The sequence below is a fragment of the Sus scrofa genome, chromosome 9, assembly GCF_054392235.1.
Source record: "Sus scrofa isolate SSC_HxYL_T2T_F1_AM1 chromosome 9, Sscrofa_HxYL_maternal_Yorkshire_Landrace_v2.0, whole genome shotgun sequence".
Classification (NCBI taxonomy): domain Eukaryota; kingdom Metazoa; phylum Chordata; class Mammalia; order Artiodactyla; family Suidae; genus Sus; species Sus scrofa.
Genome location: NC_139391.1, coordinates 869,800 through 883,541, shown reverse-complemented (window position 1 = coordinate 883,541; position 13,742 = coordinate 869,800). Strand labels below are relative to the sequence as shown.

Below are 13,742 nucleotides of genomic sequence, written 5' to 3'. Positions count from 1 at the left end.
CAAACGCCACCAACTCATCTCTGTAACCGCACGTTGCTGTTTGCCAAGTGCTGGAATAAGAATCTCAAAAACACAAAGTCCATTAAAGGCCATTCTAATTTCTCAACAACTATGAAAAAACAGAGCAGGCATTTTCATTCTTCTTTTGTAGGTGAACATTTGCAATTGAAGGGCAAGCTATTAACTATGAATTTAAATGATTTTTAAATAACAAATTAATTAAATGAAAGACAAAGAAGAGTGAGGTGCCCAAGACCACAGGCTGTACAAGAAGAAAATGCCTAGAACTTTGGTCGCCTCCGTCACTGCTCCTTCCAGCTCCAGGCTTGCCAGGGAGTATCCGCTCCGACCAGACGGCGCCGAGCATGCTGCTCCCCCCTTACCTAGAGGGCCCCTGCCTACGGCACCCAAGCCTCCGTTCACAGACGCTGTCCTGGGTCTGGCAGCCCCCGTCTCTGAATTCCAGCTGCCGCGGTGGCAGCCACCCAGGCCCACACACAACTGCCTACTGAGAGCATCGAGGAGGACGGCCCACGGGCGCCTCCAGCTCTGCAGGGTCGGCGGCTCACTAACCCCCTCGCCTCCGCCACCCCCTCCTCCCGGGGTCCCCCCATCACCTACACCGGAGTCCACCAATCTGAGGGTGGGGCTGCTCTCCTCCCCACACCCCCACGGCCTGCTGCACCTGCGAGCAGCTACAGGATGCATCGCTGTGCTTAGGTTCTCCCAGAAAACAGGCTTCTCGAGAGACTTTGGAAAAGAAACCCAGCCCTTAGATGGAGCCTCCCCACTTCGGAAGAAAGTCTGTCCTGAGAGAGAACATGTGTCCCTGGAGGTTGAGCCCCTTCCAAAGAGAGGGCCTGTCATCGTCATCGCCCCTATTTTGTCAGTTTATTGGCAGGATAACCCACAGCGATGTAAAGGCATTCCATCCACAGTGAGCGAAGGGTGTGAAAGCTAAACGCACTAAGTCTTCTTTCACAAGGGCTGTATTTTTTGAGCTCTTAGTGGTTTGCACAAAAATCAGTTTAATCATTTCGAAAAACAAGTATTTCTTCAGGAAGATGGATTTCATTTTACCTCTACGACCCCACGTCAGACCTGCAGTGAGTGGTGATTCCACACGAAACCACTAATCCTGCGCCCACCAGTCCCATGTGTGAGGGATTCTGAAAACACAATTTCCAAAATGACAACCGTGCTCCCACTCCCTGTGCTTAAATGTCTCGGCCACTGGCTGATGTCCAAACTACTTTATCTATAGATCCTTCCAAAGTAGCCGCACAATACAAGTACCAAGTTTTAACCCCTACGTCTGCAAAAGCTTTTTTGGCTTTATTTTGAACGCTTAACAACAGTATTTTTTAAATCGATCTGATAACACGTGTTCAAAATTTTTTTAAAAATGTTCCTATGAGGCTCAGACGTCTCTCTAGCATATAGCTTGATCCATTTTGATTCCAACAGGCACAGAGGACAAAACCACGAAGGTACAGTAACGCTCAATGACACAAAACAGGTGGGGGATGTGTGGGAGAGTGTGTATGCGCCCACCCTCTTTGTGAGTCACCCAGGAAGACAATTTAGTATCGGCCGGCTCTTATCCACCGCGCCAGAGCCTTCTTGGCAAAGGCGTGTTCAGGAACAGAAATTCACATAAACATACAGGCTCACTGTGTTCATCACGTCAAGCACCAGAGCAAAATCCAGACGAGGGAGTGGAGACGCGGTCACGGCCTCAGGGATTGGAAGGAGCATCAAAGGACATCAGATACGGCCCGGGGCTCCGGTCAGAGAGCGGAGGGACGTGCACACGGACACTGCTCCACGTCTCCCAACGACAGCAGCCGGTCCCCACTTTCCCCAAGAAGCTGGTGTCGCTGGACTCCAGTGGCGGAGCTCCTTCCCGGTCGAGCCCAGCGACCTCCCTGTCGGTGGCACCGAGTCTGTCCTGACAGCCGGTCCGTCTTTACCACGTCCCCGTCCTCTAGATACGCAGCAACACGTAACCTGGTGACACTGCCCAGAGGCCGGCTGTCTTCACGCATCCCGACATCCGCAGCGGTCCCCCACCCGTTTACAGACCCTTCACCGTGCCCGGCCCTTCGGTCGCCTCTGGGTCAAATTCGACGGGCCAACATCGCCAGTGAAAAGCGGCATCTCAAACTAAGAGACCAAGGCCACCATCATCGCCAACACGTATTCACCAGGAAGCAGACATGTGGGATGGAGTCAAACCCAGGAAACCTCTGCTTCCCGCGGGCCAAGTCGTGGGTGTGCCACGGAGACGGAACACAGAAGCCAACGCCTCCGAAGCCAGGGACGAGGAAAATGGGGGAGGGCAGCTTCAGCCACGGTGTCATCGAGCGCCTCATCCAGAAAGACGCTACCCACGCGACATGCTGGACCTCGAGCTAAATTCTCCGAGACACCGGTAAGGCTAATGTATGGGACCAAAGGTGCGCAACCCGCAGTAAGCACAGGTATGTACAGAGCAGTCAGAGCCTTTAAAAAAAATTCCTTTAATTTCATCTCAAGAATCAAATGAAATCAAAATGCTGGATGTAATTAAGACTGTTTAGTTTCCCTGGAGATTATACGAATCAGACAAGTTAAGCATTCTGGGAATGAAACATTTGATACAATTAAGGAAATCCTATTGAAAAAAATTAGTCTGTAAAACAGAGATAATATGGGGCTAAGGAATGGCTTATTAATTGCTCATTCAATTCCGAGTATAATAAATACAGCTATTACAATTTCAATTCACTAGTGGCTGAGCTCAGAGAGCTAAAATGCTGCCATTCAATCTGCCTCAAGAATCTAGATCTAATCAGCATAGTTACCGCCTGTTTCATTTACTGAATCACAGAATTATTTTAGGCTGAAAAGAATTTAGATGAAAAAATAATAATAACGCCAGTAAGAAAGAAGGCAGAATCAAAGCCCAAAATCTGGTGCCTTGTCTGCTACACCTGCAGGACCCTTCCCACGCCTGGCAAGCGCTCTCGGCCCTGCCCGCACGCCCTCCCGCGTCTCCCCAGGCCCAGCTCCTTCACCCTCCCACAGGGAGGCTCTCGGAACAAAGCCCCCGGGAGCGACCGCTGCAAACCCTGACGTGGCGGCCTGGCCTGTGTCTTGAAGGATAAAGGACAGGCTACCGAAGAGGCTGCCCCAGTGACAGCTCCTGCGCTGCTGGGCCCGTCGTCGGCCCCGCGGGTACCTGCAAAAGGCAGTGCAAGAGGGACCCTCGAGGCGCGGCCCACAGCAGAGCTGTCAAAGTGCCCCCTGGGCGACGATCGCACGGGCCCCGCACCAGCAAGACCCGGGGCAGCACGTCCACGCGGGGCCTTTCCGCCAACCTGATGGGCAGAGAGGGACAGAGACCCCTCCGGAGCTGGTGCTCAGCCCCAGAGGGAGCTCTCCCCGGCCACGGCGGACGGCAAAGCCCCCGCGATGCTGAAGGAGAGACACGGGGAAGCAGGAGCCCCACCTCGCAGGCTGGGGGGAAATGCTGAAGACAGAAGACAAAGAGGAGGGTTTTTCGGCGAGGCTGAGAGGAAGGAGAAGAAAACCAAGACCGACGTGCGTCCTTCGCCACACACCACGCCTGTGTCTCCCCCCCAGCGGAGCTCAGCCTCTGCCCAGCGCGGCAGGCTGTCCGCCACTGCGATCATTCTCATACCGACGCCCTCAGACCCACGCCGTCCCCACCGCCGGGCCTCCCACCTACTCCTCAGCCCCCAGAGCCCGACGGCCCGGCTGGGGGGGGAGCTCTCCCAGCTCCGCGTGCACCAGCCCAGCGTCTCCCCAACTCCTCCCGCAGGAGGCGACCCCCTCTGGGTCTGGGTCCCTCTGGAACAGACTGCGAGCTCGCCAAGGCCGCGTCTGCACGCCTGGAGCTTAGCGCGGGGTCTGGCGCAGCATTTCGGACGTGAGTGAATCACGGGAGGGAGGCGGGGTAGGTGGGGTGCCAGCCACGTGCCAGGCTCTGTGTCCCCTGCCTGTCGTCTCCCTCTTCTGATGTGCGACAGACATCCGGAGGGCAGCGCCTGAAACACAGGACGTGATCAGTAAAAACTGACTGAATACATCAAGCGGAGAAACAGGAAAGGAGCCTTGACAGATACGGCAAGTGCTTCGGTCACAGGCGTGAAGGTCCCTTCCACTCCTGAGATTCCATGGAGTTTAAAAAACAATGTATTTGGAGCTCCCGTCTTGGCGCAGCGGAAACAAATCCAACTAGGAACCATGAGGTTGCGAATTCGATCCCTGGCCTCGCTCAGTGGGTTAAGGATCCGGCGTTGCCGTGACCTGGGGTGTAGGTCACAGACGTGGCTCGGATCTGGTGTTGCTGTGGCTGTGGTGTAGGCCAGTGGCTACAGCTCCAATTCGACCCCTAGCCTGGGAACCTCCATATGCCACGGGTGTGGCCCTAAAAACAAAACAAAACAAAACTGTACTTAACGAATTTCCCAGAAAATCTGGAAGAGAAAGGAAAGTAGCATTTATTGAGGAGCTACAATTTGACAAGCACTTTATATACGGTATTTGATTTGTTTTTCAATAAGCCTGGGAAGCTAGGATGGTAAACCCGTATTAGAAAGAAACCTCAGGTGGGGCTGCAGGGACAAAACTGTGCCCGACCCCAGGCCTGAGCTCCTCCCGCACCGCGCACCGCAAACCCGAGCCGCTGGGCGGAACACGAACCTCCCTCCCACCACTGCATTTCAAGAAAACGGGATTCTGGAAAAAGCCAGGCTCAGTGAGTCGTGATTCCAGAGGGAGGGCCTTTCAAAAGGAAGCATGAAGGGGCGGAGAAGCCCTGCCTGCCCTGGAAACGGAACGTGTCTCTGCTGAAACCTTGACAGCTTGTCCCACGCTCCCCCCGTGAGTCTGGAAGGAAAGGGTGAGGGCAGCTGCACCTCAGGGGAAAGAGCCAAGGGACAGCTCCGGGGCCACCTGAGGGGCCGCAGTTAGACTGGGGGGAGCAGCCCCGGAGCTCACACCCCCACAGGCCAACTGGGCACCTCGGCAGCCTGCGCAGGGGCTGGAGCCAGCGTCCTAAGCAGCCGGACAGATGCTCCTTTACCTGCAGGGCCTTCTGGGCAGGACGGCGGCTTCTAACGGAGGCGACAAGCAATCAGCCAAATTTTGTTTCCTCAAAACGTGACTCACGAGTTGACTCAGACAAACAACGGAAGCTGCACAACCAAGGCTCCTGGGACAGCGGGTCCCCTCATGCAAAGGAAAGACTCTGGACACCTCTGCCCCACGCACACTCGGGTCAGCGCAGACTCCAACAGCTCAAGGGGCGCATCCCAGAGCAAAACCCTCGGGCGCCCTCTCCGGAGGGCCTCGCCCGACGTGGTGTCCGCATGCAGAGGCCTTGGATTCTACACACGGCGTCATTCCCGGGGGGGCTGGAAACGTGGGCCTGTCCTGTTTGAGCAGATCTGACCAGGTCCCTTGAACAACAGTGTTCCAAGGAAGTCCTAGGTATTATTTATGCAAGAATGAACTTTTTTAACAATAAAATCCTTTCAGAAATTTCTAACTGCTTTGTAACTGTATGATACAAAGCAATTACCAAAGGCCTATCTTTTGGAGTTCCCGTTGTGGCGCAGTGGTTAACGAATCCGACTAGGAACCATGAGGTGGCGGGTTTGATCCCTGCCCTTGCTCAGTGGGTTAAGGATCCGGCATTGCCGTGAGCTGTGGTGTAGGTTGCAGACGCGGCTTGGATCCCGCGTTGCTGTGGCTCTGGCGTAGGCCGGTGGCTACAGCTCCAATTCGACCCCTAGCCTGGGAACCTCCATATGCCACGGGAGCGGCCCAAGAAATGGCAAAAACAAAAACAAAAACAAAAAAAAAACAAAGGCGCACCTTTTCAAAAAAAAAAAATTAACTCAAAGTGAATCAAAGACCTAATTTTTTATTTATTTATTCTTTCTTTTTTTTTGTCTTTCTAGGGCCGCTTCCGCTGCATATGGAGGTTCCCAGGCTAGGGGTCGAATAGGAGGTGTAGCCACCGGTCTACGCCAGAGCCACAGCAACACAGGATCCGAGCCGCCTCTGCAACCTACACCACAGCTCACGGCAACGCTGGATCCTTCATCCACTGAGCAAGGCCAGGGGTCGAACCCACAACCTCATGGTTCCCATCGGAGCCACCATGGGAACTCCTCAAAGACCTAATTTTACAAGAGGTAAAACTGCAAAACTCTTAGAAAAAACACACACGTAAATCTTCATGAACTTGAATTAGGCGATAGTTTCTGATATGACATCTAAAGCCAAGCAACCAAAGTAAAAACCGATATACTGAACTTGATAAAATTAAAACTTTTGTTCCTCAAAGGACACTGCTAAGCAAGTAAAAACCTACAGAACGGGAGGAATGTCTGCAGGTCAGAGATCTGATAGTCTAGTATCCAGAATGTACAAAGAATGAAAAAGGACAATCCAAACAAACAAAGGAGTTAGACAGACACTCCTCCACAGAAGAGACGCGAGTGGCCCGGGATGTCCTGCATCACTCGGCTCGGGGGAAATGCGGCTCCAAGGAACCCTGCGGTGGCTCCTCACGCTGAGTCAGAGGGTCCGAATCAAAAGAGAGACACCTGGAGTTCCCGGCCTGGCTCAGTGGTTAACGAATCCGACTAGGAACCGTGAGGTTGCAGGTTCGATCCCTGGCCTTGCTCCGTGGGTTAGGGATCCGGCGTTGCCGTGAGCTGTGGTGTAGGCTGCAGACGCGGCTCGGATCCCGAGTTGCTGTGGCTCTGGCGCAGGCCGGCAGCTACAGCTCTGATTCGACCCCTGGCCTGGGAACCTCCATCTGCCGAGGGAGCGGCCCTAGAAAGACAAGAAAAACAAAAAAAGCGAGAGCGACCATAAAACAGGGCTGGTGCTGCTGTGGAGAAATGAGACTCCTTCCACGTCGGCCACGGGGCTGTGCCCGGTGCGGCCACTCTGAGCAACAGTCTCGGAAACGCTACCTGCGGTGACACTCAGGGACGAGCCCGGCTACGCCGAGAGGCGGACGCGGGGGACACGAGGAGGAGACGTGTTCACACCAAACTCACTCGAGGATTTTCACGTGCGCACTGCTCACAAAAGCAAAGAAAACAAAGACGCAGGGGCCCCACCGAGGAAGGGACCAAACCGTCAGGCGTGTCCTCCAGTGGGACCGTATCTGGAGTGACTGATCTCCCACAACAGAAACGAGTCTTGAAAACACCGCGCTCAGGGAGGGAACCCAATGCAAGGGGCGCCACAGCACACGAGCCCGTTTCCAGAAAACCTCCGCCCGGGCAGGCAAATCCGCAGAGAGACCCGGGTGCGCCAGGGCCCGGGGGCAGGGAGAATGGAGCCGCCCAGGGTGTGAGGTCCCTTCCTGGGGCGATGGAACATTCCAGAAGGAGGCGGCGGTGACGACTGCAAAGCCTTGTGATACACTCAAAACTTAATTTCACACTTTCAAAGGATTAATTATATGCTATGTTAATCATATCTCTCAATTAAAACGTGAGCTGCAAGTACAAAAAGGAGCTAAGTGTACACAGCATAACATGTGTACCGTCAAAGAGCTATGAGAGGAAAGCAACCACATTAACTTGAAAATCACTGCTGGACGCTGCTGTTTACGTTCATAATAACAAATAGGAAAAGCGCTGACTTTTATTGCCATAAACTGAACACCGGCATACAGAAGACCGAGAAAAAATTAATTTGACTTCCAGAAAAACGTCCACGGATAAATATTTGCTTTCTTCCCAATATCTCAGCCGCTGGAAGCCGGGCTCCCTGGAGCAGATACAAGAGCCTACGTCCGATCTGCTGACAGCGAACAGATTTGAAATAATTCACGTCTAGGAACCGGAGCCTCGGACGCGCTGCCTCTGGTAAGGGGTGCGTGGATTCTGCCCAGCGAAGCTCTGTCCCGCAGAGGGACACGTCACCCCGACGATGACAGCGCAGCACAGCAGCGCTTTGCACCGCCAGCATCTCAGCGTCAGAGACGGGCCGCGTCTCCTCCACGAGGCTTCTCCTAGACTCTCTGAACGAACACGTCCCAGGCCAAGGGACCGGCCTTTCCAGGTGAACCCAGCTCCCGTCAGGGACACGGAGTCCCGAGCAGAGCTGGTGCACACGCCACGTGAAGGTGAAAATAGAAGACGATATGCCAGAACTGTGCCCAGCACACGGGGGCACCCCATAAATGTTTGTTGAATGAAAGTTTATAAAAGTTAATAATGTCTACTAAAGAATTTAGATCAAAAAACAAGGCAAATGGGAACAGTATTTCTAAATCAGCTCCTCTTCATCAGTAGAAGGTTGTTTTTTCTCACTTTATTCCTGGCCTTAAACCACATCCTCACTGACAGTCAGAGTGAGAGGCCAGTGGCTATTAAGAAAGACAGTCCACTCTGAGGAGGAGGGTTGCTCTGATTAATTATAAAGGTTGCTGCCCCCACCTTAAAATCTTCCCCAAATAAAACAACTTTGAACAGATAAAACCGCAGGAATTTGCGAGGTGATCAGTCTCGCACGCACCCTACGATTTATTTTAATAAACTAAGAAAAGATTTATTTTAGTTAGTAAACTAAGAAAAGCTATACGAATGTAGTTTAACGGTCTGTCTACTTACGCTCCACGTTCTGGAACCCTGGGACCGACCCCAGCAGGACCCAGTCCACCTCAGAGATGCCTTCTGAAGCTCAGCAGGACCGGAAACCCCTAAGCACATCTCAAAGCGGCTGCCCCAGTGCCCAGGAGGCTGGCAGTTAATTCTGCATTACATTTCCCCTTTTGATTTTTATTTATTTATTCATTCGTTGCTTTCTTGGGCCGAACACGCGGCATATGGAAGTTCCCAGGCTAGGGGTCCAATCTGAGCTACAGCTGCCGGCCTGCACCGCAGCCACAGCCCCGCGGGACCTGAGCCACATCTGCGACCTACACCACAGCTCACCAAAACACCGGATCCTTAACCCACTGAGCCAGGCCAAGGACGGAACCCACAACCTCATGGAACCACTGAGCCATGAAAGAAACTCTTCATTTTCCATTTTTACAGTCTGTTTTAAAAACAGGGAAATTATTTCTCAGTGTCTAACCACCGCAGGTGCCTGAGATACCACACAGGATCATCAGATGGATATAGCAGAAAAGTATCCTCAGAGATCACATCTCTTTCGGGACGCGTCTCAAAGCCTCCGAGGATACGATTCGACAAGTTCACAGTGTATGACAGACACGGCCAGAAAAAGTCTCCGTCAAGCGCCTTTACAGCAGCAGCAGCAGCTCTCTTCTGCCATCCTCAAGGTGACATGAAGGTCACAGGCGGCATGGCCCTTTATAGCATCATCTTTCAGGATATATTAGAAATCACGCCACGCAATTCTCTTTCACCTCCATTAACTCTCCTTGATTTGCTGACATCACAAGTAACACCTTTAAAGAGAATGTGGTTTGTTATGTGGGCTCTGCATGAAGACGACTTTCCAAGCATAAAAGCTATGAATCAAAAAGGGAAGAGTCAGGAGTTCCCGTCGTGGCGCAGTGGTTAACGAATCTGCCTAGGAACCATGAGGTTGAGGGTTCGATCCCTGCCCTTGCTCTGTGGGTTAAGGATCCGGCGTTGCTGTGAGCTGTGGTGTAGGTTGCAGATGTGGCTCGGATTCAGCGTTGCTGTGGCTCTGGCGTAGGCTGGCAGCTACAGCTCCGATTCGACCCCTAGCCTGGGAACCTCCATATGCCGTGGGAGCAGCCCAATAAATAGCAAAAAGACCAAAAACAACAACAACAAAAAGAGTTCCAAGAGATTCATAAACACACAAACAAGATGTTCAATGTACATTTGCTGATTTAAAAAAAAAAAAAAAAAAAAAAAAGGTGAAGAGTCAGTAAGGAGACAACATAAAATTGCTTTAATTTTTATAAATCAAAAGCTATCAAGAATGAAATGAAAAGGCAACTGTCGGAGAAATGCCGGATGTGGCAAGCAAGGGTCACTCTCCTTACTCTGCACCGAGTTCACACCCATCGGGGTCTGAGCGCCCAGCCCCACAGCCCGCACTCCTGTCTCACCCGCACAAGACATTGCCCGGTCCCTACAGAAGGAGGTCACAGCGCCTCTCCCCCCGCGCTCAGGATCACGCTGCCTCTTTCTTCTGCCTTGGTCCTTGGCCTCCTACCTCGACGGCCTCTTTCTCAAAGGCCTGCTGGCCAGGAGATTCAGATCAACAGCCTGGTCTTGATTTCAGGTTTTCCCCAAGATTCGGCCTGTGAAACTCTGCTTTCTACATCGCTCTGTAGCCTGCAGGCCAGTAACACCTCGCCCAGCCTTCAGAGATACCTTATCCAACTAGTTCCAGCCAAAGCCCAGCATACGGCTCCCCCCACCCACCCCCAGGGGAAGGGGAGGCAGAAATCAAACGATTAAACAACGGAGACTCCTATACAAAAGCCACCAAAAGCATGTGTAGGCAATTCGCAGAGAAGAAACAGCTAATATCGAGACTCTTTAATGCTTAAACATATTGATAATGGGAGGTGTCCGTTAAAACGAAGCACTATTTTACCTGTGAAATTTGCAGATTTCTTAAAAATAATGACACCAACACAGGTGTCATAAAACTGACACAGGATGGTAAACTGGTGTCATCTTTCTCAAGGTGGCAGCATGTTTGAAGAGCATTCATCTGCCCTTTGTAATTTCATTTTTAGGAACTGATCATCAGTGCTCAAAAATCTAGTCAAGGGATTTGAGCAAAAGACCTTCATCTCTACATTTTTGTACCCGACATGCAATTAACCAACAATAAGGAACCTGCAAATAAATTATGGTTCGGCCACAGTGTGGATTATTATGGAGGCGATAAAAATGATACGGTAAGATCTGACTCTTCGCAGCCCTGACTGAGGACCATTCGCCACATATAACTAACTTACTCCTCCAACGACGTAACGGAACCTGGGAGCCAGGGAGGTGCTAGCACCACCTCTGCTTTGCAGGTGAGAAACACAGCTGCGAAGAGAAGCTAAGTAATCGGGTCAAGGTTACACTGGCACAGACTCACACACCCTTATCTCAAAGTCTAAAAATCCCAAAAGCTCCCAACACCACGTGTTCTCAATGAATTTGTGGCGAACTGATTTGCTGGCAAACGCTGACCTGAACTGACACAAACACATGTACAGTATTCATTCATCCCACTTCGAGTGACACCATCTCGCTAGAGGAAAATTAATGTGTTTGATTATAGGGTGCAGCTCTGGACCCCACTGGAAGAGATTCGGTTTATATACCATACTGTCTTTCTAGAATTTGAAAAACTCTGAATTTTAAAACATGCGTAGCCCCCTAGGTTTCAGGTAAGGAACTGTGACAGAGCTGAAAGTTACATCTCTGCACCTGCCTGGCTCAGGAGTCTGTACTCTTAAGCATGAGGTTATCTCGAGAGACTGTTTAATGGCACAAGGAAATCCTTATAATTCAAATATTTAAGGATTTGTCAACTACATACTGTGTGACACAAAGACAAATAAAAGTGAAACTGTGGCAGGGCTCCTAAGGAGAGAAAACTGGTGTCAGAAGGGCCTGTCCCCAGGGGGTTCTTCTAGACAGAGTGGTCCGTGGCGGCTCTCCTGAGCAGAGAGCTCATCTGAGACGTGAAGGACAGGTGAGAGTTCACCAGAAGGGGGAGCACGTACCTGGAAGGAGAAGAGCAGGTGCAAAGGCCCTGAGGTAGGCGGGAGAAGAGCAACAAAAGACTGAGACAGCGTCACTGCAACGGGACACAGAGAGCAGGGGTCAGGGAGCGGGGCTGGTGTAAGACAAGGCCAGAGAGGAGGAAGCGGCCACCGGACCTCACAGGTGGTGCCCATTTGCTCCAGTGCCTGAGGGACGGTCCCAGTGCAAATTACAGTCCTCTCGTTTACTCTCAAAGGCAGCTTGGTCTGTTTGATAATGTATGTGGTCATTCAATTCACAGGCCACATTAAAGAGCTGTACCTTTATCCTAACAGCAATGAGGAATCATGACGAAGTTAAGGGCACGTGGGGGGGGGGTGTCAAAATCAAATTTCAATTTTCCAAAGATTACTCTTGCTGAAGGGCAAAGAACGGATGAGAATATCGAAAGCATAGGGTGCATTCCTTCGGGCCAGTTTGGAGGCTACCACAGGAGACCCGGTGAGAGACAGGGCAGCTCGGTCTAGGCTAAGAGTGGCGGAGACAGAAATACCAGGATGCGACTGAGTTTCGGTTTGAACGTAAAATGAACAGACCGTGGCGATGATTTGGACATGGAAATAGAGGGGGCAGCTAGTGTCAGGGACAGTCCAAGATGTCCGGCCTGCACACTGGAAGAGTGGTGGCGTGACCGACTGAGACCTACACGTGAGCCCACTGCATAGACAGCAGTTTGATGCGAAGCCGCGGGGGGGGGGGGGGGCTGCAAGAGTGTCTGAGACAAGGAAAGTTTCATTTCAACACTTCTGATGTTTCTTCCTACCGGCAGAGCCCTCTTCCCGTGCACCAGCACCCTATTTTCTGGTCGGATACTGGAGTTGTTTGGTGGTCAGACAAAAAACCAGGGTCCCCTTGGCTGGTGAGAAAGGCCCAGGAGAATCCCCCCCCCCCCCCGTGCGGCTGGTGAACGAATACCCTGACAACGTGCAGGCTCCTGGGGCCACAAGCGCTAGGCGCGCCATCCCCTCTGCATTTACAGGCGAGGAAGCGGAGGCGAGGCGCGTCGCCTCCCGCCCGCCCCGCAGAGGCCGCTCTCGGGCCACAGTGTCTCCGAGGCGCGCTCGAGGCGCCCCAGGAACCGCCTTACCCACCGCGCTGTAAGAAGGAGCTCCAAACACCGAGGCCCTACCGGGTGCCAGGCTCTAGGAGATTTTCAAAGAGGCAGAAAGGAAAACACAACACATCAACTTCTCAACTTTCCAGGATGTGTTACATTTCCCAAGTCACACTTACCCTACAGTGAGTTCGCTCTCAATTTCGAAACGGCTCACGGCCCGACGGGGTGGAGGCGAGAAGATGGAGAGGCGCCGGGGCCAGGGACCCCCCCCCCAGTCGCCGACCTGGGGGAAATGGGGTCCCAACGGCTGGGCCCCAGGCCACACTAGGAGGGGACGGCGGGGGCCGCCGGCCGACCGGGCAGCGGAGGCCCAGCCGCCGATTCGCCCGCGCGTCGCCATAGCAACGGCCCGGCGCCCGCTCGCTCCCGCGGACCCGCCCTGAGCCCGAGGCCGAGGCCACTCACCCGCGGGCGGCCGGCCGCGCTGCCCCGCGACTGGCGCGCACCCGGGCGCTGACGCCGGCGCCGGCGGCGGCCGAGCCCGGAATCCCGCACCTGGGGAAACTCCGCCGCCGGCCGGGCAGCCGCGAGGACGGGGACGGGGGCCGCGCGGGGACAAAGCGCCCGGCGGGCGCGCAGCCCCTTCTCCCGCCGGCGGCAGCAGAGGATGCCCGCAGGCGCGCGCTCGGAGATGCCGCAAGGTGCTCCTCCGAGAGGACCCGCGAGCCCTCTCTCCGGGGCAGAGAAGCAGCAACGGCTGCGCGAAGGGAAAACTTTGCAACGAGCGCCGGGCCCTGGCCCAGGCCTCAGCTGCAGCCTGCTTGGCTCCCTGGCCCAGGAGCTTCATGGGCCGCAGGTGCACAGGCAAAAAGGAAAGAAGAAACAAAAAGAAACACTTTGGGCATTCCAGTTGTGGCTCAGTGGAA

General features: G+C 53.3%; 1 protein-coding gene across 33 annotated transcripts in view; it reads right to left on the bottom strand.

The window, feature by feature from the left end:
* The window catches only part of STK33 (serine/threonine kinase 33), a 151,433-nt gene extending 138,068 nt beyond the window's left edge, over positions 1-13,365 (bottom strand). For 21 of the 33 annotated variants that reach the window (XR_014814454.1, XR_014814456.1, XR_014814457.1 and 18 more), the window contains exon 1: positions 12,993-13,173. The gene's annotated coding sequence lies outside the window, so the exon portion shown is untranslated. Of the gene's footprint in view, positions 1-12,992 lie in introns of all 33 variants that reach the window. The other 12 variants (XM_084974880.1, XM_084974889.1, XM_084974894.1 and 9 more) reach the window with 2 other exon arrangements.
* Positions 13,366-13,742: the final 377 nt, after the last annotated feature.